At 52.5% G+C, this 25,078-nt stretch overlaps 28 non-coding genes across 28 annotated transcripts; 14 read left to right on the forward strand and 14 right to left on the reverse strand.

The window, feature by feature from the left end:
• Positions 1-223: 223 nt before the first annotated feature.
• TRNAG-GCC lies at positions 224-294 on the reverse strand. Its single transcript has one exon. It is a non-coding gene; the product is annotated as a tRNA-Gly (tRNA).
• Positions 295-454: 160 nt separating this feature from the next.
• TRNAV-CAC lies at positions 455-527 on the forward strand. The gene has a single exon. It is a non-coding gene; the product is annotated as a tRNA-Val (tRNA).
• A 260-nt stretch (positions 528-787) lies between these two features.
• TRNAR-ACG lies at positions 788-860 on the forward strand. The gene has a single exon. It is a non-coding gene; the product is annotated as a tRNA-Arg (tRNA).
• Positions 861-1,020: 160 nt separating this feature from the next.
• TRNAW-CCA lies at positions 1,021-1,092 on the reverse strand. Its single transcript has one exon. It is a non-coding gene; the product is annotated as a tRNA-Trp (tRNA).
• A 10,772-nt stretch (positions 1,093-11,864) lies between these two features.
• TRNAG-GCC lies at positions 11,865-11,935 on the reverse strand. Its single transcript has one exon. It is a non-coding gene; the product is annotated as a tRNA-Gly (tRNA).
• A 160-nt stretch (positions 11,936-12,095) lies between these two features.
• TRNAV-CAC lies at positions 12,096-12,168 on the forward strand. The gene has a single exon. It is a non-coding gene; the product is annotated as a tRNA-Val (tRNA).
• A 260-nt stretch (positions 12,169-12,428) lies between these two features.
• TRNAR-ACG lies at positions 12,429-12,501 on the forward strand. Its single transcript has one exon. It is a non-coding gene; the product is annotated as a tRNA-Arg (tRNA).
• Positions 12,502-12,661: 160 nt separating this feature from the next.
• On the reverse strand, positions 12,662-12,733 carry TRNAW-CCA. The gene has a single exon. It is a non-coding gene; the product is annotated as a tRNA-Trp (tRNA).
• Positions 12,734-13,247: 514 nt separating this feature from the next.
• On the reverse strand, positions 13,248-13,318 carry TRNAG-GCC. Its single transcript has one exon. It is a non-coding gene; the product is annotated as a tRNA-Gly (tRNA).
• A 160-nt stretch (positions 13,319-13,478) lies between these two features.
• Positions 13,479-13,551, forward strand: TRNAV-CAC. The gene has a single exon. It is a non-coding gene; the product is annotated as a tRNA-Val (tRNA).
• Positions 13,552-13,811: 260 nt separating this feature from the next.
• Positions 13,812-13,884, forward strand: TRNAR-ACG. The gene has a single exon. It is a non-coding gene; the product is annotated as a tRNA-Arg (tRNA).
• Positions 13,885-14,044: 160 nt separating this feature from the next.
• On the reverse strand, positions 14,045-14,116 carry TRNAW-CCA. Its single transcript has one exon. It is a non-coding gene; the product is annotated as a tRNA-Trp (tRNA).
• A 517-nt stretch (positions 14,117-14,633) lies between these two features.
• TRNAG-GCC lies at positions 14,634-14,704 on the reverse strand. The gene has a single exon. It is a non-coding gene; the product is annotated as a tRNA-Gly (tRNA).
• A 160-nt stretch (positions 14,705-14,864) lies between these two features.
• On the forward strand, positions 14,865-14,937 carry TRNAV-CAC. The gene has a single exon. It is a non-coding gene; the product is annotated as a tRNA-Val (tRNA).
• Positions 14,938-15,197: 260 nt separating this feature from the next.
• TRNAR-ACG lies at positions 15,198-15,270 on the forward strand. Its single transcript has one exon. It is a non-coding gene; the product is annotated as a tRNA-Arg (tRNA).
• A 160-nt stretch (positions 15,271-15,430) lies between these two features.
• Positions 15,431-15,502, reverse strand: TRNAW-CCA. Its single transcript has one exon. It is a non-coding gene; the product is annotated as a tRNA-Trp (tRNA).
• Positions 15,503-16,019: 517 nt separating this feature from the next.
• Positions 16,020-16,090, reverse strand: TRNAG-GCC. The gene has a single exon. It is a non-coding gene; the product is annotated as a tRNA-Gly (tRNA).
• Positions 16,091-16,250: 160 nt separating this feature from the next.
• TRNAV-CAC lies at positions 16,251-16,323 on the forward strand. The gene has a single exon. It is a non-coding gene; the product is annotated as a tRNA-Val (tRNA).
• A 264-nt stretch (positions 16,324-16,587) lies between these two features.
• Positions 16,588-16,660, forward strand: TRNAR-ACG. The gene has a single exon. It is a non-coding gene; the product is annotated as a tRNA-Arg (tRNA).
• A 160-nt stretch (positions 16,661-16,820) lies between these two features.
• On the reverse strand, positions 16,821-16,892 carry TRNAW-CCA. The gene has a single exon. It is a non-coding gene; the product is annotated as a tRNA-Trp (tRNA).
• A 516-nt stretch (positions 16,893-17,408) lies between these two features.
• TRNAG-GCC lies at positions 17,409-17,479 on the reverse strand. The gene has a single exon. It is a non-coding gene; the product is annotated as a tRNA-Gly (tRNA).
• A 160-nt stretch (positions 17,480-17,639) lies between these two features.
• On the forward strand, positions 17,640-17,712 carry TRNAV-CAC. The gene has a single exon. It is a non-coding gene; the product is annotated as a tRNA-Val (tRNA).
• A 264-nt stretch (positions 17,713-17,976) lies between these two features.
• On the forward strand, positions 17,977-18,049 carry TRNAR-ACG. Its single transcript has one exon. It is a non-coding gene; the product is annotated as a tRNA-Arg (tRNA).
• A 160-nt stretch (positions 18,050-18,209) lies between these two features.
• On the reverse strand, positions 18,210-18,281 carry TRNAW-CCA. The gene has a single exon. It is a non-coding gene; the product is annotated as a tRNA-Trp (tRNA).
• A 517-nt stretch (positions 18,282-18,798) lies between these two features.
• Positions 18,799-18,869, reverse strand: TRNAG-GCC. The gene has a single exon. It is a non-coding gene; the product is annotated as a tRNA-Gly (tRNA).
• Positions 18,870-24,420: 5,551 nt separating this feature from the next.
• Positions 24,421-24,493, forward strand: TRNAV-CAC. Its single transcript has one exon. It is a non-coding gene; the product is annotated as a tRNA-Val (tRNA).
• Positions 24,494-24,757: 264 nt separating this feature from the next.
• Positions 24,758-24,830, forward strand: TRNAR-ACG. Its single transcript has one exon. It is a non-coding gene; the product is annotated as a tRNA-Arg (tRNA).
• Positions 24,831-24,990: 160 nt separating this feature from the next.
• On the reverse strand, positions 24,991-25,062 carry TRNAW-CCA. Its single transcript has one exon. It is a non-coding gene; the product is annotated as a tRNA-Trp (tRNA).
• Between the last annotated feature and the right edge of the window lie 16 nt (positions 25,063-25,078).

A 25,078-nucleotide genomic window follows, 5' to 3' on the forward strand; every position in this document is an offset into this window, starting at 1 on the left:
TACTCCACCCGAAACTGCAGGCATCTCAGCAAGCTGCTCTTGGCCCCGTGGCAGGACTCCTCGAAAAGAAAGGAAAGGGCAAAGAACAGCTGCACCCCTGCCAAGAGGCCCCTTCGAGAACCTCAGCAAATAAAGCGCACCTTGGCCATCAGAGGCTTCGGGCGGGGAGCCGCTGACGAGTCAAGCGCACCGAAAGAGCCGGGGCCCCCGGCAAGAAAGGCGCTGCATTGGCTGTGAATCGAACACGGGCCTCCCGCGTGGCGGGCGAGAATTCTACCACTGAACCACCAATGCCCTGCTCTGTTGTGCCTGCGTGCGGAGCCAGTGCTTTCCGCCAAGGGCTTCGGGCCACGCCAGCCAGGCTCCTTCTGCCTCTTGCCGGGGCCGGAGGCGGCCTTCGGGCCAGCCAAAGGGGGCCGCTCCGGCCTCTCGACCCAGCGGTGGCCGGCCCGCGGTTTCTGTAGTGTAGCGGTTATCACGTTCGCCTCACACGCGAAAGGTCCCTGGTTCGAAACCAGGCAGAAACAGCCTGGCTTTGGCTTTTGCGCCCGACGAAGCGGAGAAAAACAGGCTTTCACAAGGTGCGCGGGCGGGTGCTCGGCACCCAGACGTGGCATTGCGTCCCCTCCGTTGGTGGTCCGTGCCCGCCGCTGCCTTTCCTCTTGCATTCGCTCCTGCGCTGGCGGGAGAGGAAAGCGGGGCTGAGACAGAGAGGGTCTTCCCTCACGCTACCGTTCCGCCTCACTTCGGCAGCCCGGCCACGCCAGACAAAAAAGCCGTGCCCCGGGGGCCAGTGGCGCAACGGATAACGCGCCTGACTACGGATCAGGAGATTGCAGGTTCGACTCCTGCCTGGCTTGTGGCAGGTGCCTCTGGTGTGGTGGCCCTGCTTTTGCACCTCCCTTTGACCTCTTTCAAAGCAAAAGCAAAAGCAAGCTCCTTGGGCTCTGCCCCTGTCAGGAGGGAGCTACGCCCCAAGCCGGGCAGGGCACCAGGACAAAGGCTCGACGGTCACCTGCCTGACCCCGATGTGATTTGAACACACAACCTTCTGATCTGGAGTCAGATGCGCTACCGTTGCGCCACGAGGCCAGCTGGCGGCAAGGAGAGTTTTTGGTGGCTGGGAGAGTGGGGGGGGGGGGCGTGGAAGGGCAGAACGCCTTTCCTCCGTGCTGCGGGGGCCAGGACTTACCATGCCCACCACCCAAGCAAGCCGCCGGGATGGGAACCGCACCCACAGGCCTGAGACGTGACCCGTCGGGCCCTTCCCTCACAGCGAAGCAGGCTCCTGAGCCGTACGCGGCTTGACCGGGCGGCCGGAGTTCTCCCAGCCCGCGCGTGCGCACATGCCGCAGCCCCTGGCTGAAGAGCGGGACAGGGCTGAATACTCCACCCGAAACTGCAGGCATCTCAGCAAGCTGCTCTTGGCCCCGTGGCAGGACTCCTCGAAAAGAAAGGAAAGGGCAAAGAACAGCTGCACCCCTGTGTGACGTTATTGATATAAATGGGGACCATATAGAACATGGGTTGCAACCAAGGTCCTGTAGTGGCACCAAATCCTAAGTAAAGGGGGTCATATAAGGTGTCTAAGACCAGGTTCTGGGTTGCTGATTATAATTATGCTGTCTATATGTCTGTATCATTTTTAGTTGAAGTTATGAATGTTGGCTCTATGCTGTCTGTATTTCAAGTTTGTGCTGTGCTTCTGGGGGAAGCCTCCCAGACAAGCTGGTGTTAGCTCTGCCTAGCCTGTTTGATGGCCCATTAAGGACCATTAAGGACACAATGGACCCATGGAGAGAAGGCAGACACGCCTTGTGACTCAGCAAAGTATGCAGGGACTGGCCCATGTGACTCCAGGCTCCATCTTGCTGTAAATTTCCACAGTGAAGACAAAGAGATTCTTACACCTGGAAAGGCCTATATAAGGCTGATGCTTCATCTCCATCTTGTCTTCAATCCTGCTTCTGACCTCTGGAGGGATTTTGCTACAAACTGAAGCTCTACACAAGGGACTGAATGACCCATCCCAGCGGGGGATGTTCCAGAGACTCAATTTGAACCTGCAGTTTACTCCATCTCTGCTGCAAGCCTAAACTAAGAACTTTGCCATTACTGTATGTAATTGATTCCATTTAACCAATTCTACCTCTCATCTCTACCTTTTTCCCTTTGTAAATAAACCTTTAGATTTTAGATTCTAAAGGATTGGCAACAGCGTGATTTGTGGGTAAGATCTGATGTGTATATTGACCTGGGTCTGGGGCTTGGTCCTTTGGGATCGAGGGAACCTTTTTCTTTTATTGGGGTGTTGGTTTTCATAACCATTCATCCCCAGGACGAGTGCACTGGTGGTGATGCTGGGAGACTGGAGTGTCTAAGGAAATTGCTTGTGTGACTTGTGGTTAGCCAGTGGGGTGAGACCAAAGTCCTTTTTGTCTGGCTGGTTTGGTTTGCCTTAGAGGTGGAAAAACCCCAGCCTAGGGCTGTGACTGCCCAGTTTAAGCAATTGGTCCTGATTTGGCACTCTCAGTTGGGTCCCGCCAGAATCGCTCCGTCACAGTGGCGTAGTCGTGCTTGGATCCACAGAACCAGGTCAATTAAGTTTTGGGTCAGAACCCCACGCTATCCAAATTTTAACTTTGGGATTGAGAGTTTGGTTGGTTAAAGATCAGTGACCATGAGACAGAGAGCATCAGGAAAAGCAAGGAAACTGCAAGCCTTGAGAGACAGCCTGCAGTTTGATTATGAGCAAGAACTGGCAGAAATTCGAATGGAGAAAGAGGCTGATGAGAGAAAGAAAGAAGTTGCTAAGAGAGAAGAAAAAGCTCGTAAGAGGCGTCTGGAGCTGCTGGCTGCTGAGGAGAAAACTCGACAGATGCAACAGGAGACAGCTAGACTCCAAATCCAAGTCAAAAAAGCAATGGAAGAACAGCAGAGACTGTATCCTCTTGAAAGTCCAGTTTGTAACAATGTTGGTATGTTGTATAACTCTGAGCAGTTGTCTGGGGGTAACCAAATGTACCCCAACAATGCCACCTTTTATGTCAATGCTGTTACTGTGTGTTCAGTAGGGGGTGGCCCCATAAATTGTGCCAGTGCTATGGATGGGAATGGTAATGGAAAATTCATAGAGTGTGTAGAAGTCAATGGTAAAAGCTGTTTAGGGCAAATTATGGCTTCTAACATCACTCTTGTTAGAGCAGATCTGGTCAAAGAGGAAGATTATTTACCAAATCAGAGTGTGAATGTTGTAATCCTCTGTGAGTTTACTGTCCGTGTGCCTTTAGCCAGAATCCACCTTGAGTGGAATGGGGCTCAGCATGAGGTGATAGCTGGCGTCAGGAAGTTATTGCCTAAAGATCTTTTAATTGGGGAAAATGTTAAAGCTTTGTTCAATCCAGGTAGCCAGTCACAGGAGAGGAATAATCTTAAACCTGTGTCTATTGTGAGCAATAATTTGCCTGAGGTGGGTTGCTCCAAAGGTTTGTCTGTGCAAAAAAGCAGTGTGTCTGGAAATGAAGTTTCTGAATGTCTGTCTAATGTCTCAGAAGTTAATCTGGAGTTAGATCAAGAGCAGAAAGATCTCATTGGGGAGGAAAATGTTTCTCAGGAGCAGATTAAAGTAGATGGTCAGGTTAAAGCCCTAACTAAGGAAGGAGAGGGTAAATTTGTAATGGGTAATGGATTGGTGGCTAGTGCAGCTTGTAGAAGTAAACCTGAAATGGGTAACTGTGATTTGCTAAAAGTAGCTCAGTGTAGTGAAAAGAGCAGCAGCTTATCTGTTGGGAGTGGCAATGTGCCTGGTAGGGAAAGTTTGGAGGAGCCTAGGCAGCCTTGTGAGCTGATGGCTTTGTCTAATCAGCAGTTTGGGAAGGGAGGGATAGTGGAAGATGAGTGTCCATATCCCTTACCTGTTTCCTGTGTGGAGAAATGTGACAGTGGAGGGAATGTGCCTGTCTCTGTCAGGAGTATTGACTTGCCTATGAAGGAAGCTACCCCAGTCTCCAAGCAGTTGTCTGTGAACAGCCCTGTGTGCTGGGACGAGGGAAATGAAATCCCAAGCTGTGTGTCTGGTGAAGGAGAATGTGTCTCCGGCTCTTCTGTGTCTGTGGAGCAAACAGAAGGGGCCTTTCAGCCTGTGATGGTTGAGGGTGATTCAGTTGTCTCGAAGTTGGTTGTAAATACAGCTAAAGCCCAGGAAGGGAATGGTCCTGAGTTTGTGTCTGCTGGGGAAAATGGCACTGTGACTAGGTTGCATCCAGTTAGTGTCTTAGCAAAATCCCAGAGAACAGACAATTCTGGTGCTTGTAGTTTGCCAGTTGCTAATGTGTGGTTGGAAAAGGGTGTAGCAACTCTGTCTGATCAGGGTGATACCCTAGCCAGGGCACAAGGAGAGCATGAAGGTGATTTAATGGTGTTACTTACTGACAGTTTGACAACTTGTAGCAAGAAGGAAAAGATTCCTGAACTTGTTCATGGCCAAGGGAAGGAGACTGCTTCTGACCTGTTATCTAGAAAGTCTGTAGGTGTGCCTAAAAGGGGATTGTGTAGAAATCCGCCTGTGGGGCCTGAAGTGAGTCTAAGTGTAGGTGAGACCCAGAAAGCGGCTGTGGTTGCTCAGGGAAGTGTTCCTGTAAAGCAAGCCCTAGGTGGAGAGGGGAAGGGCAGAATTTCTGTGAGGGGTGAATTGCTGCTTAGAGAAGCTCCTAGGGAAAGGAATCCTCATGGTAGCCTGTGCAAGCAGTTTACTGCAACTGAAGGGTGTAAAAGTGATTTAATCAGGGAAGTTTCAGTTCCTAACAGCCAGAAATTTTCTGTTGTGAATGGATCCACTGACTTTCCTTTTGAAAGATCCAGTGTGGGCAGCTTTGAAAAGGTCTCAGGTGGAGTAGAAGCTGTTAAGGAAGTTGAGCAGCCCTATAACCACCTGGCTGTGTGTAGCCAGCTTGTTGGGGAGACAATGCTGTTGGGACAGGAATGTCTCCATGCTGAATCGGTAAGTGAGCAGTCTGTGCTTCAGGATCTGAGGACAGATTCAGTTACTGGTTTTTCAAAGCAGAACAGTTTTATGGCTGAATGCTTGAGGAGGCAGGGGAGAGCAAGCCAGCTCTCACCCTCAGACTCTTTGGATTTGTGTGGTATCTCTGTTAGACAAAGTCCAGCCGTGGAATCCATAGCAGCTAAGAAGTTAAAAGCTAGTGTCTGTGTTGATGCGAATTACTTGGCTGGCAGGGAGAAGAAAGACTTGCTAATAGCTGTTAGCACAGAGGGCCCACCCCATCAGGCAGTGATCTCTGTTAAGCAAGAGAAATCAGGGTTTAATCCTAAAGGACAAGAAGGAAAGAGAAGACTGAATTTTGCAAAGGGAACTCACAGGTTAACCCTAAAAGGCCCAAACTCCAATGGTATTGAGCCAAGGATGTGGCATGACAAACATGTTTGTAGATGGACACTTGCAATCAATTTGTTGTTATTGCTAATGCTAACTGTAACAATGTATAATGTGCCTAATCTTTTGGAAAATCCCTTGAACATGTTGAAAGGAATACATGAAAACCCACTTTATGTTAAAGGGCCTTGCTATACAGATGTTTCACAGTTAATGCCTGTAAACAGTGTTGGAACTTTTCACAGGGGAAAATACATTCCAGACCTGATGTGCTGTATGAAAGGGGAAACTGAGGCACACTACCATATTGCGTTCATGGCTAAATGCCGAAAGTCCTGTACTATGAACAACATCAATATCTACATTGGTTTAATGTTAATTGGGTTCAAAACATTGGCCAAAGCTGGTATGGATAAAGTAGCTGTTTTCTTTAGCTCTTGGCAAGATCACCTGAAACATACAGGAACCATGCTGCAAAAGCTAACCAAGTTATACCTTAAGTTTGTAAAAAGATTCATTCATGTTATTGAACATGACTTTGATAAACCATTTCGGTTATACACTGGTACGGCCTCTAGCCCAACACTAGCTGTAGTGAGACAGACCCAAGGAAAGGGGGCTCTTGGGATGCAGTCAGCGATGTTTTGTCATCCCTTCCTGCATCAATTTTGCGTTGGGGGTGTGACGTTATTGATATAAATGGGGACCATATAGAACATGGGTTGCAACCAAGGTCCTGTAGTGGCACCAAATCCTAAGTAAAGGGGGTCATATAAGGTGTCTAAGACCAGGTTCTGGGTTGCTGATTATAATTATGCTGTCTATATGTCTGTATCATTTTTAGTTGAAGTTATGAATGTTGGCTCTATGCTGTCTGTATTTCAAGTTTGTGCTGTGCTTCTGGGGGAAGCCTCCCAGACAAGCTGGTGTTAGCTCTGCCTAGCCTGTTTGATGGCCCATTAAGGACCATTAAGGACACAATGGACCCATGGAGAGAAGGCAGACACGCCTTGTGACTCAGCAAAGTATGCAGGGACTGGCCCATGTGACTCCAGGCTCCATCTTGCTGTAAATTTCCACAGTGAAGACAAAGAGATTCTTACACCTGGAAAGGCCTATATAAGGCTGATGCTTCATCTCCATCTTGTCTTCAATCCTGCTTCTGACCTCTGGAGGGATTTTGCTACAAACTGAAGCTCTACACAAGGGACTGAATGACCCATCCCAGCGGGGGATGTTCCAGAGACTCAATTTGAACCTGCAGTTTACTCCATCTCTGCTGCAAGCCTAAACTAAGAACTTTGCCATTACTGTATGTAATTGATTCCATTTAACCAATTCTACCTCTCATCTCTACCTTTTTCCCTTTGTAAATAAACCTTTAGATTTTAGATTCTAAAGGATTGGCAACAGCGTGATTTGTGGGTAAGATCTGATGTGTATATTGACCTGGGTCTGGGGCTTGGTCCTTTGGGATCGAGGGAACCTTTTTCTTTTATTGGGGTGTTGGTTTTCATAACCATTCATCCCCAGGACGAGTGCACTGGTGGTGATGCTGGGAGACTGGAGTGTCTAAGGAAATTGCTTGTGTGACTTGTGGTTAGCCAGTGGGGTGAGACCAAAGTCCTTTTTGTCTGGCTGGTTTGGTTTGCCTTAGAGGTGGAAAAACCCCAGCCTAGGGCTGTGACTGCCCAGTTTAAGCAATTGGTCCTGATTTGGCACTCTCAGTTGGGTCCCGCCAGAATCGCTCCGTCACAGTGGCGTAGTCGTGCTTGGATCCACAGAACCAGGTCAATTAAGTTTTGGGTCAGAACCCCACGCTATCCAAATTTTAACTTTGGGATTGAGAGTTTGGTTGGTTAAAGATCAGTGACCATGAGACAGAGAGCATCAGGAAAAGCAAGGAAACTGCAAGCCTTGAGAGACAGCCTGCAGTTTGATTATGAGCAAGAACTGGCAGAAATTCGAATGGAGAAAGAGGCTGATGAGAGAAAGAAAGAAGTTGCTAAGAGAGAAGAAAAAGCTCGTAAGAGGCGTCTGGAGCTGCTGGCTGCTGAGGAGAAAACTCGACAGATGCAACAGGAGACAGCTAGACTCCAAATCCAAGTCAAAAAAGCAATGGAAGAACAGCAGAGACTGTATCCTCTTGAAAGTCCAGTTTGTAACAATGTTGGTATGTTGTATAACTCTGAGCAGTTGTCTGGGGGTAACCAAATGTACCCCAACAATGCCACCTTTTATGTCAATGCTGTTACTGTGTGTTCAGTAGGGGGTGGCCCCATAAATTGTGCCAGTGCTATGGATGGGAATGGTAATGGAAAATTCATAGAGTGTGTAGAAGTCAATGGTAAAAGCTGTTTAGGGCAAATTATGGCTTCTAACATCACTCTTGTTAGAGCAGATCTGGTCAAAGAGGAAGATTATTTACCAAATCAGAGTGTGAATGTTGTAATCCTCTGTGAGTTTACTGTCCGTGTGCCTTTAGCCAGAATCCACCTTGAGTGGAATGGGGCTCAGCATGAGGTGATAGCTGGCGTCAGGAAGTTATTGCCTAAAGATCTTTTAATTGGGGAAAATGTTAAAGCTTTGTTCAATCCAGGTAGCCAGTCACAGGAGAGGAATAATCTTAAACCTGTGTCTATTGTGAGCAATAATTTGCCTGAGGTGGGTTGCTCCAAAGGTTTGTCTGTGCAAAAAAGCAGTGTGTCTGGAAATGAAGTTTCTGAATGTCTGTCTAATGTCTCAGAAGTTAATCTGGAGTTAGATCAAGAGCAGAAAGATCTCATTGGGGAGGAAAATGTTTCTCAGGAGCAGATTAAAGTAGATGGTCAGGTTAAAGCCCTAACTAAGGAAGGAGAGGGTAAATTTGTAATGGGTAATGGATTGGTGGCTAGTGCAGCTTGTAGAAGTAAACCTGAAATGGGTAACTGTGATTTGCTAAAAGTAGCTCAGTGTAGTGAAAAGAGCAGCAGCTTATCTGTTGGGAGTGGCAATGTGCCTGGTAGGGAAAGTTTGGAGGAGCCTAGGCAGCCTTGTGAGCTGATGGCTTTGTCTAATCAGCAGTTTGGGAAGGGAGGGATAGTGGAAGATGAGTGTCCATATCCCTTACCTGTTTCCTGTGTGGAGAAATGTGACAGTGGAGGGAATGTGCCTGTCTCTGTCAGGAGTATTGACTTGCCTATGAAGGAAGCTACCCCAGTCTCCAAGCAGTTGTCTGTGAACAGCCCTGTGTGCTGGGACGAGGGAAATGAAATCCCAAGCTGTGTGTCTGGTGAAGGAGAATGTGTCTCCGGCTCTTCTGTGTCTGTGGAGCAAACAGAAGGGGCCTTTCAGCCTGTGATGGTTGAGGGTGATTCAGTTGTCTCGAAGTTGGTTGTAAATACAGCTAAAGCCCAGGAAGGGAATGGTCCTGAGTTTGTGTCTGCTGGGGAAAATGGCACTGTGACTAGGTTGCATCCAGTTAGTGTCTTAGCAAAATCCCAGAGAACAGACAATTCTGGTGCTTGTAGTTTGCCAGTTGCTAATGTGTGGTTGGAAAAGGGTGTAGCAACTCTGTCTGATCAGGGTGATACCCTAGCCAGGGCACAAGGAGAGCATGAAGGTGATTTAATGGTGTTACTTACTGACAGTTTGACAACTTGTAGCAAGAAGGAAAAGATTCCTGAACTTGTTCATGGCCAAGGGAAGGAGACTGCTTCTGACCTGTTATCTAGAAAGTCTGTAGGTGTGCCTAAAAGGGGATTGTGTAGAAATCCGCCTGTGGGGCCTGAAGTGAGTCTAAGTGTAGGTGAGACCCAGAAAGCGGCTGTGGTTGCTCAGGGAAGTGTTCCTGTAAAGCAAGCCCTAGGTGGAGAGGGGAAGGGCAGAATTTCTGTGAGGGGTGAATTGCTGCTTAGAGAAGCTCCTAGGGAAAGGAATCCTCATGGTAGCCTGTGCAAGCAGTTTACTGCAACTGAAGGGTGTAAAAGTGATTTAATCAGGGAAGTTTCAGTTCCTAACAGCCAGAAATTTTCTGTTGTGAATGGATCCACTGACTTTCCTTTTGAAAGATCCAGTGTGGGCAGCTTTGAAAAGGTCTCAGGTGGAGTAGAAGCTGTTAAGGAAGTTGAGCAGCCCTATAACCACCTGGCTGTGTGTAGCCAGCTTGTTGGGGAGACAATGCTGTTGGGACAGGAATGTCTCCATGCTGAATCGGTAAGTGAGCAGTCTGTGCTTCAGGATCTGAGGACAGATTCAGTTACTGGTTTTTCAAAGCAGAACAGTTTTATGGCTGAATGCTTGAGGAGGCAGGGGAGAGCAAGCCAGCTCTCACCCTCAGACTCTTTGGATTTGTGTGGTATCTCTGTTAGACAAAGTCCAGCCGTGGAATCCATAGCAGCTAAGAAGTTAAAAGCTAGTGTCTGTGTTGATGCGAATTACTTGGCTGGCAGGGAGAAGAAAGACTTGCTAATAGCTGTTAGCACAGAGGGCCCACCCCATCAGGCAGTGATCTCTGTTAAGCAAGAGAAATCAGGGTTTAATCCTAAAGGACAAGAAGGAAAGAGAAGACTGAATTTTGCAAAGGGAACTCACAGGTTAACCCTAAAAGGCCCAAACTCCAATGGTATTGAGCCAAGGATGTGGCATGACAAACATGTTTGTAGATGGACACTTGCAATCAATTTGTTGTTATTGCTAATGCTAACTGTAACAATGTATAATGTGCCTAATCTTTTGGAAAATCCCTTGAACATGTTGAAAGGAATACATGAAAACCCACTTTATGTTAAAGGGCCTTGCTATACAGATGTTTCACAGTTAATGCCTGTAAACAGTGTTGGAACTTTTCACAGGGGAAAATACATTCCAGACCTGATGTGCTGTATGAAAGGGGAAACTGAGGCACACTACCATATTGCGTTCATGGCTAAATGCCGAAAGTCCTGTACTATGAACAACATCAATATCTACATTGGTTTAATGTTAATTGGGTTCAAAACATTGGCCAAAGCTGGTATGGATAAAGTAGCTGTTTTCTTTAGCTCTTGGCAAGATCACCTGAAACATACAGGAACCATGCTGCAAAAGCTAACCAAGTTATACCTTAAGTTTGTAAAAAGATTCATTCATGTTATTGAACATGACTTTGATAAACCATTTCGGTTATACACTGGTACGGCCTCTAGCCCAACACTAGCTGTAGTGAGACAGACCCAAGGAAAGGGGGCTCTTGGGATGCAGTCAGCGATGTTTTGTCATCCCTTCCTGCATCAATTTTGCGTTGGGGGTGTGACGTTATTGATATAAATGGGGACCATATAGAACATGGGTTGCAACCAAGGTCCTGTAGTGGCACCAAATCCTAAGTAAAGGGGGTCATATAAGGTGTCTAAGACCAGGTTCTGGGTTGCTGATTATAATTATGCTGTCTATATGTCTGTATCATTTTTAGTTGAAGTTATGAATGTTGGCTCTATGCTGTCTGTATTTCAAGTTTGTGCTGTGCTTCTGGGGGAAGCCTCCCAGACAAGCTGGTGTTAGCTCTGCCTAGCCTGTTTGATGGCCCATTAAGGACCATTAAGGACACAATGGACCCATGGAGAGAAGGCAGACACGCCTTGTGACTCAGCAAAGTATGCAGGGACTGGCCCATGTGACTCCAGGCTCCATCTTGCTGTAAATTTCCACAGTGAAGACAAAGAGATTCTTACACCTGGAAAGGCCTATATAAGGCTGATGCTTCATCTCCATCTTGTCTTCAATCCTGCTTCTGACCTCTGGAGGGATTTTGCTACAAACTGAAGCTCTACACAAGGGACTGAATGACCCATCCCAGCGGGGGATGTTCCAGAGACTCAATTTGAACCTGCAGTTTACTCCATCTCTGCTGCAAGCCTAAACTAAGAACTTTGCCATTACTGTATGTAATTGATTCCATTTAACCAATTCTACCTCTCATCTCTACCTTTTTCCCTTTGTAAATAAACCTTTAGATTTTAGATTCTAAAGGATTGGCAACAGCGTGATTTGTGGGTAAGATCTGATGTGTATATTGACCTGGGTCTGGGGCTTGGTCCTTTGGGATCGAGGGAACCTTTTTCTTTTATTGGGGTGTTGGTTTTCATAACCATTCATCCCCAGGACGAGTGCACTGGTGGTGATGCTGGGAGACTGGAGTGTCTAAGGAAATTGCTTGTGTGACTTGTGGTTAGCCAGTGGGGTGAGACCAAAGTCCTTTTTGTCTGGCTGGTTTGGTTTGCCTTAGAGGTGGAAAAACCCCAGCCTAGGGCTGTGACTGCCCAGTTTAAGCAATTGGTCCTGATTTGGCACTCTCAGTTGGGTCCCGCCAGAATCGCTCCGTCACACCCTGCCAAGAGGCCCCTTCGAGAACCTCAGCAAATAAAGCGCACCTTGGCCATCAGAGGCTTCGGGCGGGGAGCCGCTGACGAGTCAAGCGCACCGAAAGAGCCGGGGCCCCCGGCAAGAAAGGCGCTGCATTGGCCGTGAATCGAACACGGGCCTCCCGCGTGGCGGGCGAGAATTCTACCACTGAACCACCAATGCCCTGCTCTGTTGTGCCTGCGTGCGGAGCCAGTGCTTTCCGCCAAGGGCTTCGGGCCACGCCAGCCAGGCTCCTTCTGCCTCTTGCCGGGGCCGGAGGCGGCCTTCGGGCCAGCCAAAGGGGGCCGCTCCGGCCTCTCGACCCAGCGGTGGCCGGCCCGCGGTTTCTGTAGTGTAGCGGTTATCACGTTCGCCTCACACGCGAAAGGTCCCTGGTTCGAAACCAGGCAGAAACAGCCTGGCTTTGGCTTTTGCGCCCGACGAAGCGGAGAAAAACAGGCTTTCACAAGGTGCGCGGGCGGGTGCTCGGCACCCAGACGTGGCATTGCGTCCCCTCCGTTGGTGGTCCGTGCCCGCCGCTGCCTTTCCTCTTGCATTCGCTCCTGCGCTGGCGGGAGAGGAAAGCGGGGCTGAGACAGAGAGGGTCTTCCCTCACGCTATCGTTCCGCCTCACTTCGGCAGCCCGGCCACGCCAGACAAAAAAGCCGTGCCCCGGGGGCCAGTGGCGCAACGGATAACGCGCCTGACTACGGATCAGGAGATTGCAGGTTCGACTCCTGCCTGGCTTGTGGCAGGTGCCTCTGGTGTGGTGGCCCTGCTTTTGCACCTCCCTTTGACCTCTTTCAAAGCAAAAGCAAAAGCAAGCTCCTTGGGCTCTGCCCCTGTCAGGAGGGAGCTACGCCCCAAGCCGGGCAGGGCACCAGGACAAAGGCTCGACGGTCACCTGCCTGACCCCGATGTGATTTGAACACACAACCTTCTGATCTGGAGTCAGATGCGCTACCGTTGCGCCACGAGGCCAGCTGGCGGCAAGGAGAGTTTTTGGTGGCTGGGAGAGTGGGGGGGGGGGCGTGGAAGGGCAGAACGCCTTTCCTCCGTGCTGCGGGGCCAGGACTTACCATGCCCACCACCCAAGCAAGCCGCCGGGATGGGAACCGCACCCACAGGCCTGAGACGTGACCCGTCGGGCCCTTCCCTCACAGCGAAGCAGGCTCCTGAGCCGTACGCGGCTTGACCGGGCGGCCGGAGTTCTCCCAGCCCGCGCGTGCGCACATGCCGCAGCCCCTGGCTGAAGAGCGGGACAGGGCTGAATACTCCACCCGAAACTGCAGGCATCTCAGCAAGCTGCTCTTGGCCCCGTGGCAGGACTCCTCGAAAAGAAAGGAAAGGGCAAAGAACAGCTGCACCCCTGCCAAGAGGCCCCTTCGAGAACCTCAGCAAATAAAGCGCACCTTGGCCATCAGAGGCTTCGGGCGGGGAGCCGCTGACGAGTCAAGCGCACCGAAAGAGCCGGGGCCCCCGGCAAGAAAGGCGCTGCATTGGCCGTGAATCGAACACAGGCCTCCCGCGTGGCGGGCGAGAATTCTACCACTGAACCAACAATGCCCTGCTCTGTTGTGCCTGCGTGCGGAGCCAGTGCTTTCCGCCAAGGGCTTCGGGCCACGCCAGCCAGGCTCCTTCTGCCTCTTGCCGGGGCCGGAGGCGGCCTTCGGGCCAGCCAAAGGGGGCCGCTCCGGCCTCTCGACCCAGCGGTGGCCGGCCCGCGGTTTCTGTAGTGTAGCGGTTATCACGTTCGCCTCACACGCGAAAGGTCCCTGGTTCGAAACCAGGCAGAAACAGCCTGGCTTTGGCTTTTGCGCCCGACGAAGCGGAGAAAAACAGGCTTTCACAAGGTGCGCGGGCGGGTGCTCGGCACCCAGACGTGGCATTGCGTCCCCTCCGTTGGTGGTCCGTGCCCGCCGCTGCCTTTCCTCTTGCATTCGCTCCTGCGCTGGCGGGAGAGGAAAGCGGGGCTGAGACAGAGAGGGTCTTCCCTCACGCTACCGTTCCGCCTCACTTCGGCAGCCCGGCCACGCCAGACAAAAAAGCCGTGCCCCGGGGGCCAGTGGCGCAACGGATAACGCGCCTGACTACGGATCAGGAGATTGCAGGTTCGACTCCTGCCTGGCTTGTGGCAGGTGCCTCTGGTGTGGTGGCCCTGCTTTTGCACCTCCCTTTGACCTCTTTCAAAGCAAAAGCAAAAGCAAGCTCCTTGGGCTCTGCCCCTGTCAGGAGGGAGCTACGCCCCAAGCCGGGCAGGGCACCAGGACAAAGGCTCGACGGTCACCTGCCTGACCCCGATGTGATTTGAACACACAACCTTCTGATCTGGAGTCAGATGCGCTACCGTTGCGCCACGAGGCCAGCTGGCAGCAAGGAGAGTTTTTGGTGGCTGGGAGAGTGGGGGGGGGGGGGTGTGGAAGGGCAGAACGCCTTTCCTCCGTGTTGCGTGGGCCAGGACTTACCATGCCCACCATCCAAGCAAGCCGCCGGGATGGGAACCGCACCCACAGGCCTGAGACGTGACCCGTCGGGCCCTTCCCTCACAGCGAAGCAGGCTCCTGAGCCGTACGCGGCTTGACCGGGCGGCCGGAGTTCTCCCAGCCCGCGCGTGCGCACATGCCGCAGCCCCTGGCTGAAGAGCGGGACAGGGCTGAATACTCCACCCGAAACTGCAGGCATCTCAGCAAGCTGCTCTTGGCCCCGTGGCAGGACTCCTCGAAAAGAAAGGAAAGGGCAAAGAACAGCTGCACCCCTGCCAAGAGGCCCCTTCGAGAACCTCAGCAAATAAAGCGCACCTTGGCCATCAGAGGCTTCGGGCGGGGAGCCGCTGGCGAGTCAAGCGCACCGAAAGAGCCGGGGCCCCCGGCAAGAAAGGCGCTGCATTGGCCGTGAATCGAACACGGGCCTCCCGCGTGGCGGGCGAGAATTCTACCACTGAACCACCAATGCCCTGCTCTGTTGTGCCTGCGTGCGGAGCCAGTGCTTTCCGCCAAGGGCTTCGGGCCACGCCAGCCAGGCGCCTTCTGCCTCTTGCCGGGGCCGGAGGCGGCCTTCGGGCCAGCCAAAGGGGGCCGCTCCGGCCTCTCGACCCAGCGGTGGCCGGCCCGCGGTTTCTGTAGTGTAGCGGTTATCACGTTCGCCTCACACGCGAAAGGTCCCTGGTTCGAAACCAGGCAGAAACAGCCTGGCTTTGGCTTTTGCGCCCGACGAAGCGGAGAAAAACAGGCTTTCACAAGGTGCGCGGGCGGGTGCTCGGCACCCAGACGTGGCATTGCGTCCCCTCCGTTGGTGGTCCGTGCCCGCCGCTGCCTTTCCTCTTGCATTCGCTCCTGCGCTGGCGGGAGAGGAAAGCGGGGCTGAGACAGAGAGGGTCTTCCCTCACGCTACCGTTCCGCCTCACTTCGGCAGCCCGGCCACGGCAGGCAAAAAAGCCGTGCCCCGGGGGCCAGTGGCGCAACGGATAACGCGCCTGACTACGGATCAGGAGATTGCAGGTTCGACTCCTGCCTGGCTTGTGGCAGGTGCCTCTGGTGTGGTGGCCCTGCTTTTGCACCTCCCTTTGACCTCTTTCAAAGCAAAAGCAAAAGCAAGCTCCTTGGGCTCTGCCCCTGTCAGGAGGGAGCTACGCCCCAAGCCGGGCAGGGCACCACGTCAAAGGCTCGACGGTCACCTGCCTGACCCCGATGTGATTTGAACACACAACCTTCTGATCTGGAGTCAGATGCGCTACCGTTGCGCCACGAGGCCAGCTGGCGGCAAGGAGAGTTTTTGGTGGCTGGGAGAGTGGGGGGGGGGGGCGTGGAAGGGCAGAACGCCTTTCCACCGTGCTGCGGGGGCCAGGACTTACCATGCCCACCATCCAAGCAAGCCGCCGGGATGGGAACCGCACCCACAGGCCTGAGACGTGACCCGTCGGGCCCTTCCCTCACAGCGAAGCAGGCTCCTGAGCCGTACGCGGCTTGACCGGGCGGCCGGAGTTCTCCCAGCCCGCGCGTGGCGCACATGCCGCAGCCCCTGGCTGAAGAGCGGGACAGGGCTGAATACTCCACCCGAAACTGCAGGCATCTCAGCAAGCTGCTCTTGGCCCCGTGGCAGGACTCCTCGAAAAGAAAGGAAAGGGCAAAGAACAGCTGCACCCCTGCCAAGAGGCCCCTTCGAGAACCTCAGCAAATAAAGCGCACCTTGGCCATCAGAGGCTTCGGGCGGGGAGCCGCTGGCGAGTCAAGCGCACCGAAAGAGCCGGGGCCCCCGGCAAGAAAGGCGCTGCATTGGCCGTGAATCGAACACGGGCCTCCCGCGTGGCGGGCGAGAATTCTACCACTGAACCACCAATGCCCTGCTCTGTTGTGCCTGCGTGCGGAGCCAGTGCTTTCCGCCAAGGGCTTCGGGCCACGCCAGCCAGGCGCCTTCTGCCTCTTGCCGGGGCCGGAGGCGGCCTTCGGGCCAGCCAAAGGGGGCCGCTCCGGCCTCTCGACCCAGCGGTGGCCGGCCCGCGGTTTCTGTAGTGTAGCGGTTATCACGTTCGCCTCACACGCGAAAGGTCCCTGGTTCGAAACCAGGCAGAAACAGCCTGCCTTTGGCTTTGGCTTTTGCGCCCCACGAAGCGGAGAAAAACAGGCTTTCACAAGGTGCGCGGGCGGGTGCTCGGCACCCAGACGTGGCATTGCGTCCCCTCCGTTGGTGGTCCGTGCCCGCCGCTGCCTTTCCTCTTGCATTCGCTCCTGCGCTGGCGGGAGAGGAAAGCGGGGCTGAGACAGAGGGTCTTCCCTCACGCTACCGTTCCGCCTCACTTCGGCAGCCCGGCCACGGCAGGCAAAAAAGCCGTGCCCCGGGGGCCAGTGGCGCAACGGATAACGCGCCTGACTACGGATCAGGAGATTGCAGGTTCGACTCCTGCCTGGCTTGTGGCAGGTGCCTCTGGTGTGGTGGCCCTGCTTTTGCGCCTCCCTTTGACCTCTTTCAAAGCAAAAGCAAAAGCAAGCTCCTTGGGCCCTGCCCCTGTCAGGAGGGAGCTACGCCCCAAGCCGGGCAGGGCACCACGTCAAAGGCTCGACGGTCACCTGCCTGACCCCGATGTGATTTGAACACACAACCTTCTGATCTGGAGTCAGATGCGCTACCGTTGCGCCACGAGGCCAGCTGGCAGCAAGGAGAGTTTTTGGTGGCTGGGAGAGTGGGGGGGGGGGGTGTGGAAGGGCAGAACGCCTTTCCTCCGTGTTGCGTGGGCCAGGACTTACCATGCCCACCATCCAAGCAAGCCGCCGGGATGGGAACCGCACCCACAGGCCTGAGACGTGACCCGTCGGGCCCTTCCCTCACAGCGAAGCAGGCTCCTGAGCCGTACGCGGCTTGACCGGGCGGCCGGAGTTCTCCCAGCCCGCGCGTGCGCACATGCCGCAGCCCCTGGCTGAAGAGCGGGACAGGGCTGAATACTCCACCCGAAACTGCAGGCATCTCAGCAAGCTGCTCTTGGCCCCGTGGCAGGACTCCTCGAAAAGAAAGGAAAGGGCAAAGAACAGCTGCACCCCTGCCAAGAGGCCCCTTCGAGAACCTCAGCAAATAAAGCGCACCTTGGCCATCAGAGGCTTCGGGCGGGGAGCCGCTGGCGAGTCAAGCGCACCGAAAGAGCCGGGGCCCCCGGCAAGAAAGGCGCTGCATTGGCCGTGAATCGAACACGGGCCTCCCGCGTGGCGGGCGAGAATTCTACCACTGAACCACCAATGCCCTGCTCTGTTGTGCCTGCGTGCGGAGCCAGTGCTTTCCGCCAAGGGCTTCGGGCCACGCCAGCCAGGCGCCTTCTGCCTCTTGCCGGGGCCGGAGGCGGCCTTCGGGCCAGCCAAAGGGGGCCGCTCCGGCCTCTCGACCCAGCGGTGGCCGGCCCGCGGTTTCTGTAGTGTAGCGGTTATCACGTTCGCCTCACACGCGAAAGGTCCCTGGTTCGAAACCAGGCAGAAACAGCCTGCCTTTGGCTTTGGCTTTTGCGCCCGACGAAGCGGAGAAAAACAGGCTTTCACAAGGTGCGCGGGCGGGTGCTCGGCACCCAGACGTGGCATTGCGTCCCCTCCGTTGGTGGTCCGTGCCCGCCGCTGCCTTTCCTCTTGCATTCGCTCCTGCGCTGGCGGGAGAGGAAAGCGGGGCTGAGACAGAGGGTCTTCCCTCACGCTACCGTTCCGCCTCACTTCAGCAGCCCGGCCACGCCAGGCAAAAAAGCCGTGCCCCGGGGGCCAGTGGCGCAACGGATAACGCGCCTGACTACGGATCAGGAGATTGCAGGTTCGACTCCTGCCTGGCTTGTGGCAGGTGCCTCTGGTGTGGTGGCCCTGCTTTTGCGCCTCCCTTTGACCTCTTTCAAAGCAAAAGCAAAAGCAAGCTCCTTGGGCCCTGCCCCTGTCAGGAGGGAGCTACGCCCCAAGCCGGGCAGGGCACCACGTCAAAGGCTCGACGGTCACCTGCCTGACCCCGATGTGATTTGAACACACAACCTTCTGATCTGGAGTCAGATGCGCTACCGTTGCGCCACGAGGCCAGCTGGCAGCAAGGAGAGTTTTTGGTGGCTGGGAGAGTGGGGGGGTGTGGGTGTGGAAGGGCAGAACGCCTTTCCTCCGTGTTGCGTGGGCCAGGACTTACCATGCCCACCATCCAAGCAAGCCGCCGGGATGGGAACCGCACCCACAGGCCTGAGACGTGACCCGTCGGGCCCTTCCCTCACAGCGAAGCAGGCTCCTGAGCCGTACGCGGCTTGACCGGGCGGCCGGAGTTCTCCCAGCCCGCGCGTGCGCACATGCCGCAGCCCCTGGCTGAAGAGCGGGACAGGGCTGAATACTCCACCCGAAACTGCAGGCATCTCAGCAAGCTGCTCTTGGCCCCGTGGCAGGACTCCTCGAAAAGAAAGGAAAGGGCAAAGAACAGCTGCACCCCTGCCAAGAGGCCCCTTCGAGAACCTCAGCAAATAAAGCGCACCTTGGCCATCAGAGGCTTCGGGCGGGGAGCCGCTGGCGAGTCAAGCGCACCGAAAGAGCCGGGGCCCCCGGCAAGAAAGGCGCTGCATTGGCCGTGAATCGAACACGGGCCTCCCGCGTGGCGGGCGAGAATTCTACCACTGAACCACCAATGCCCTGCTCTGTTGTGCCTGCGTGCGGAGCCAGTGCTTTCCGCCAAGGGCTTCGGGCCACGCCAGCCAGGCGCTGTGACGTTATTGATATAAATGGGGACCATATAGAACATGGGTTGCAACCAAGGTCCTGTAGTGGCTCCAAATCCTAAGTAAAGGGGGTCATATAAGGTGTCTAAGACCAGGTTCTGGGTTGCTGATTATAATTATGCTGTCTATATGTCTGTATCATTTTTAGTTGAAGTTATGAATGTTGGCTCTATGCTGTCTGTATTTCAAGTTTGTGCTGTGCTTCTGGGGGAAGCCTCCCAGACAAGCTGGTGTTAGCTCTGCCTAGCCTGTTTGATGGCCCATTAAGGACCGTCAGCTACACAATGGACCCATGGAGAGAAGGCAGACACGCCTTGTGACTCAGCAAAGTATGCAGGGACTGGCCCATGTGACTCCAGGCTCCATTTTGCTGTAAATTTCCACAGTGAAGACAAAGAGATTCTTACACCTGGAAAAGTCTATATAAGGCTGATGCTTCATCTCCATCTGGTCTTCAATCCTGCTTCTGACCTCTGGAAGGACTTTGCTACAAACTGAAGCTTTACACGAGGGACTGAACGACCCATCCCAGTGGGGGATGTATTCCAGAGACTCAATTTGAACCTGCAGTTTACTCCATCACTGCTGCAAGCCTGAACTAAGAACTTTGCCATTACTGTATGTAATTGATTCCATTTAACCAATTCTACCTCTCATTTCCACCTTTTTCCCTTTGTAAATAAACCTTTAGATTTTAGATTCTAAAGGATTGGCAACAGCGTGATTTGTGGGTAAGATCTGATGTGTATATTGACCTGGGTCTGGGGCTTGGTCCTTTGGGATCGAGGGAACCGTTTTCTTTTATTGGGGTGTTGGTTTTCATAACCGTTCATCCCCAGGACGAGTGCACTGGTGGTGATGCTGGGAGACTGGAGTGTCTAAGGAAATTGCTTGTGTGACTTGTGGTTAGCCAGTGGGGTGAGACCAAAGTCCTTTTTGTCTGGCTGGTTTGGTTGGCCTTAGAGGTGGAAAAACCCCAGCCTAGGGCTGTGACTGCCCTGTTTGAGCAATTGGTCCTGATTTGGCACTCTCAGTTGGGTCCCGCCAGAATCGCTCCGTCACAGTGGCGTAGTCGTGCTTGGATCCACAGGACCAGGTCAATTAAGCTTTGGGTCAGAACCCCACGCTATCCAAATTTTAACTTTGGGATTGAGAGTTTGGTTGGTTAAAGATCAGTGACCATGAGACAGAAAGCATCAGGAAAAGCAAGGAAACTGCAAGCCTTGAGAGACAGCCTGCAGTTTGAATATAAGCAAAAACTGGCAGAAATTCGAATGGAAGAGAAGCAAGTCTTGGCCCAGCTGGAGAAAGAGGCGGCCGAGAGAGCGAGAGAGGCAGCGGAGAGAGCGAGAGAGGCAGCGGAGAGAGCGAGAGAGGCAGCGGAGAGAAAGAGAGAGGCAGCTGAGAGAGCGAAAGAGGCTGCTAAGAGAGAAGAAAAAGCTCGTAAGGGACGTCTGGAGCTCCTGGCTGCTGAGGAGGAGACTCACAAGATGCAACAAGAAACTGCTAGACTCCAGCTCCAAGTCAAAAAAGCAGTGGAAGAACGGCAGAGACTGTATCCTCTTGACAATCCAGTCTATAACTGTGTTGATATGTGGTATTACTCTGGGCAGTTCTCTGTGTTTAACCCGTTTTGCTATGGCTATGGAGAGGGGGATTCTAACCTGGTGGGAAATAGCTGTTTGTCTGTGCAAATAAGCTGTGTGTCTGGGAATGAAGTTTCTGAATGTCTGTCTAATGTCTCAGAAGGAAATCTGGAGTTAGATCAAGAGCAGAAAGATCTCATTGGGGAGGAAAATGTTTCTCAGGAGCAGATTAAAGTAGATGGTCAGGTGAAAGCCCTAACTGAGGAAGGAGAGGGTAAATTTGTGATAGGTGATGGATTGGTGGCTAGTGCAGCTTGTAGAAGTAAACATGAAATGGGTAACTGTGATTTGCTAAAAGTAGCTCAGTGTAGTGAAAAGAGCAGCAGCTTATCTGTTGGGAGAGGCAATGTGCCTGGTAGGGAAAGTTTGGAGGAGCCTAGGCAGCCTTGTGAGCTGAGGGCTTTGTCTAATCAGCAGTTTGGGGAGGGAGGGATAGTGGAAGATGAGTGTCCATATCCCTTACCTGTTTCCTGTGTGGAGAAATGTGACAGTGAAGGGAATGTGCCTGTCTCTGTCAGGGGTATTGACTTGCCTATGAAGGGAGCTACCTCGGTCTCCAAGCAGTTGTCTGTGAACAGCCCTGTGTGCTGGGACAAGGGAAATGAGATCCCAAGCTGTGTGTCTGGTGAAGGAGAATGTGTCTCCGGCTCTTCTGTGTCTGTGGAGCAGACAGAAGGGGCCTTTCAGCCTGTGATGGTTGAGGGTGATTCAGTTGTCTCGAAGTTGGTTGTAAATACAGCTAAAGCCCAGGAAGGGAATAGTCCTGAGTTTGTGTCTGCTGGGGAGAATGGCATTGTGACTAGGTTGCATCCAGTTAGTGTCTTAGCAAAATCCCAGAGACCAGACAGTTCTGGTGCTTGTAGTTTGCCAGTTGCTAATGTGTGGTTGGAAAAGGGTGCAGCAACTCTGTCTGATCAGGGTGATACCCTAGCCGGGGCACAAGGAGAGCATGAAGGTGATTTAAGTGTGTTACCTACTAACAGTTTGACAACTTGTAGCAAGAAGGAAAAGATTCCTGAACTTGTTCATGGCCAAGGGAAGGAGACTGCTTCGGACCTGTTATCTAGAAAGTCTGTAGGTGTGCCTAAAAGGGGATTGTGTAGAAATCCGCCTGTGGGGCCTGAAGTGAGTCTAAGTGTAAGTGAGACCCAGAAAGCGGCTGTGGTTGCTCAGGGAAGTGTTCCTGTAGAGCAAGCCCTAGGTGAAGAGGGGAAGGGCAGAATTTCTGTGAGGGGTGAATTGCTGCTTAGAGAAGCTCCTAGGGAAAGGAATCCTCATGGTAGCCTGTGCAAGCAGTTTACTGCAACTGAAGGGTGTAAAAGTGATTTAATCAAGAAAGTTTCAGTTCCTAACAGCCAGAAATTTTCTGTTGTGAATGGATCCACTGACTTTCCTTTTGAGAGATCCAGTGTGGGCAGCTTTGAAAAGGTCTCAGGTGGAGTAGAGGCTGTTAAGGAAGTTGAGCAGCCCTATAACCACCTGGCTGTGTGTGGCCAGCTTGTTGGGGAGACAATGCTGTTGGGACAGGAATGTCTCCATGCTGAATCTGTAAGTGAGCAGTCTGTGCTTCAGGATCTGAGGACAGATTCAGTTACTGGTGTTTCAGAGCAGAACAGTTGTATGGCTAAATGCTTGAGGAGGCAGGGGAGAGCAAGCCAGCTCTCACCCTCAGACTCTTTGGATTTGTGTGGTACCTCTGTGAGACAAAGTCCAGCCTTGGAATCCATAGCAGCTGAAGAGTTAAAAGCTAGTGTCTGTGTTGATGCGAATTACTTGGCTGGCAGGGAGAAGACAGAATTGCTAATAGCTGTTAGCACAGAGGGCCCGCCCCATCAGCCAGTGAATTCTGTTAAGCAAGAGAAATCAGGGTTTAATCCAGAAGGAAAGAGAAGACTGAATTTTGCAAAGGGAAGCCACAGGTTAACCCTAAAATGCCCAAACTCCAATGGTATTGAGCCAAGGGTGTGGCATGACAAACATGATTGTAAATGGACACTTGCAATGAATTTGTTGTTATTGCTAATGCTAATTTTTGTAACTAATGTGTTGCTATGGCCAAGAACTGTAACAATGTACAATGTGCCTAATCTTTTGGAAAATCCCTTAAACATGTTGAAAGGAATACATGAAAACACACTTTATGTTAAAGGGCCTTGCTATACTGATGTTTCACAGTTAATGCATGTAAACAGTGTTGGAACTTTTCACAGGGGAAAATACATTCCAGACCTGATGTGCTGTATGAAAGGGGAAACTGAGGCACACTACCATATTGCTTTCATGGCTAAATGCCAAGATTCCTGTACTATGAACAACCTCAATATCTACATTGGTTTAATGTTATTTGGGTTCAAAACATTGGCCAGAACTGGTATGGATAAAGTAGCTATTTTCTTTAGCTCTTGGCAAGATCACATGAAACATACAGGAACCATGCTGCAAAAGCTAACCAAGTTATACCTTGAGTTTGTAAAGAGATCCATTCATGTTATTGAACATGACTTTGATAAACCATTTCGGTTATACACTGGTACGGCCTCTAGCCCAACACTAGCTGTAGTGAGACAGACCCAAGGAAAGGGGGCTCTTGGGATGCAGTCAGCGATGTTTTGTCATCCCTTCCTGCATCAATTTTGCGTTGGGGGTGTGACGTTATTGATATAAATGGGGACCATATAGAACATGGGTTGCAACCAAGGTCCTGTAGTGGCTCCAAATCCTAAGTAAAGGGGGTCATATAAGGTGTCTAAGACCAGGTTCTGGGTTGCTGATTATAATTATGCTGTCTATATGTCTGTATCATTTTTAGTTGAAGTTATGAATGTTGGCTCTATGCTGTCTGTATTTCAAGTTTGTGCTGTGCTTCTGGGGGAAGCCTCCCAGACAAGCTGGTGTTAGCTCTGCCTAGCCTGTTTGATGGCCCATTAAGGACCGTCAGCTACACAATGGACCCATGGAGAGAAGGCAGACACGCCTTGTGACTCAGCAAAGTATGCAGGGACTGGCCCATGTGACTCCAGGCTCCATTTTGCTGTAAATTTCCACAGTGAAGACAAAGAGATTCTTACACCTGGAAAAGTCTATATAAGGCTGATGCTTCATCTCCATCTGGTCTTCAATCCTGCTTCTGACCTCTGGAAGGACTTTGCTACAAACTGAAGCTTTACACGAGGGACTGAACGACCCATCCCAGTGGGGGATGTATTCCAGAGACTCAATTTGAACCTGCAGTTTACTCCATCACTGCTGCAAGCCTGAACTAAGAACTTTGCCATTACTGTATGTAATTGATTCCATTTAACCAATTCTACCTCTCATTTCCACCTTTTTCCCTTTGTAAATAAACCTTTAGATTTTAGATTCTAAAGGATTGGCAACAGCGTGATTTGTGGGTAAGATCTGATGTGTATATTGACCTGGGTCTGGGGCTTGGTCCTTTGGGATCGAGGGAACCGTTTTCTTTTATTGGGGTGTTGGTTTTCATAACCGTTCATCCCCAGGACGAGTGCACTGGTGGTGATGCTGGGAGACTGGAGTGTCTAAGGAAATTGCTTGTGTGACTTGTGGTTAGCCAGTGGGGTGAGACCAAAGTCCTTTTTGTCTGGCTGGTTTGGTTGGCCTTAGAGGTGGAAAAACCCCAGCCTAGGGCTGTGACTGCCCTGTTTGAGCAATTGGTCCTGATTTGGCACTCTCAGTTGGGTCCCGCCAGAATCGCTCCGTCACAGGCGCCTTCTGCCTCTTGCCGGGGCCGGAGGCGGCCTTCGGGCCAGCCAAAGGGGGCCGCTCCGGCCTCTCGACCCAGCGGTGGCCGGCCCGCGGTTTCTGTAGTGTAGCGGTTATCACGTTCGCCTCACACGCGAAAGGTCCCTGGTTCGAAACCAGGCAGAAACAGCCTGCCTTTGGCTTTGGCTTTTGCGCCCCACGAAGCGGAGAAAAACAGGCTTTCACAAGGTGCGCGGGCGGGTGCTCGGCACCCAGACGTGGCATTGCGTCCCCTCCGTTGGTGGTCCGTGCCCGCCGCTGCCTTTCCTCTTGCATTCGCTCCTGCGCTGGCGGGAGAGGAAAGCGGGGCTGAGACAGAGGGTCTTCCCTCACGCTACCGTTCCGCCTCACTTCGGCAGCCCGGCCACGGCAGGCAAAAAAGCCGTGCCCCGGGGGCCAGTGGCGCAACGGATAACGCGCCTGACTACGGATCAGGAGATTGCAGGTTCGACTCCTGCCTGGCTTGTGGCAGGTGCCTCTGGTGTGGTGGCCCTGCTTTTGCGCCTCCCTTTGACCTCTTTCAAAGCAAAAGCAAAAGCAAGCTCCTTGGGCCCTGCCCCTGTCAGGAGGGAGCTACGCCCCAAGCCGGGCAGGGCACCACGTCAAAGGCTCGACGGTCACCTGCCTGACCCCGATGTGATTTGAACACACAACCTTCTGATCTGGAGTCAGATGCGCTACCGTTGCGCCACGAGGCCAGCTGGCAGCAAGGAG

Source organism: Mauremys mutica, chromosome 3 (assembly GCF_020497125.1).
Source record: "Mauremys mutica isolate MM-2020 ecotype Southern chromosome 3, ASM2049712v1, whole genome shotgun sequence".
Taxonomy (NCBI): domain Eukaryota; kingdom Metazoa; phylum Chordata; order Testudines; family Geoemydidae; genus Mauremys; species Mauremys mutica.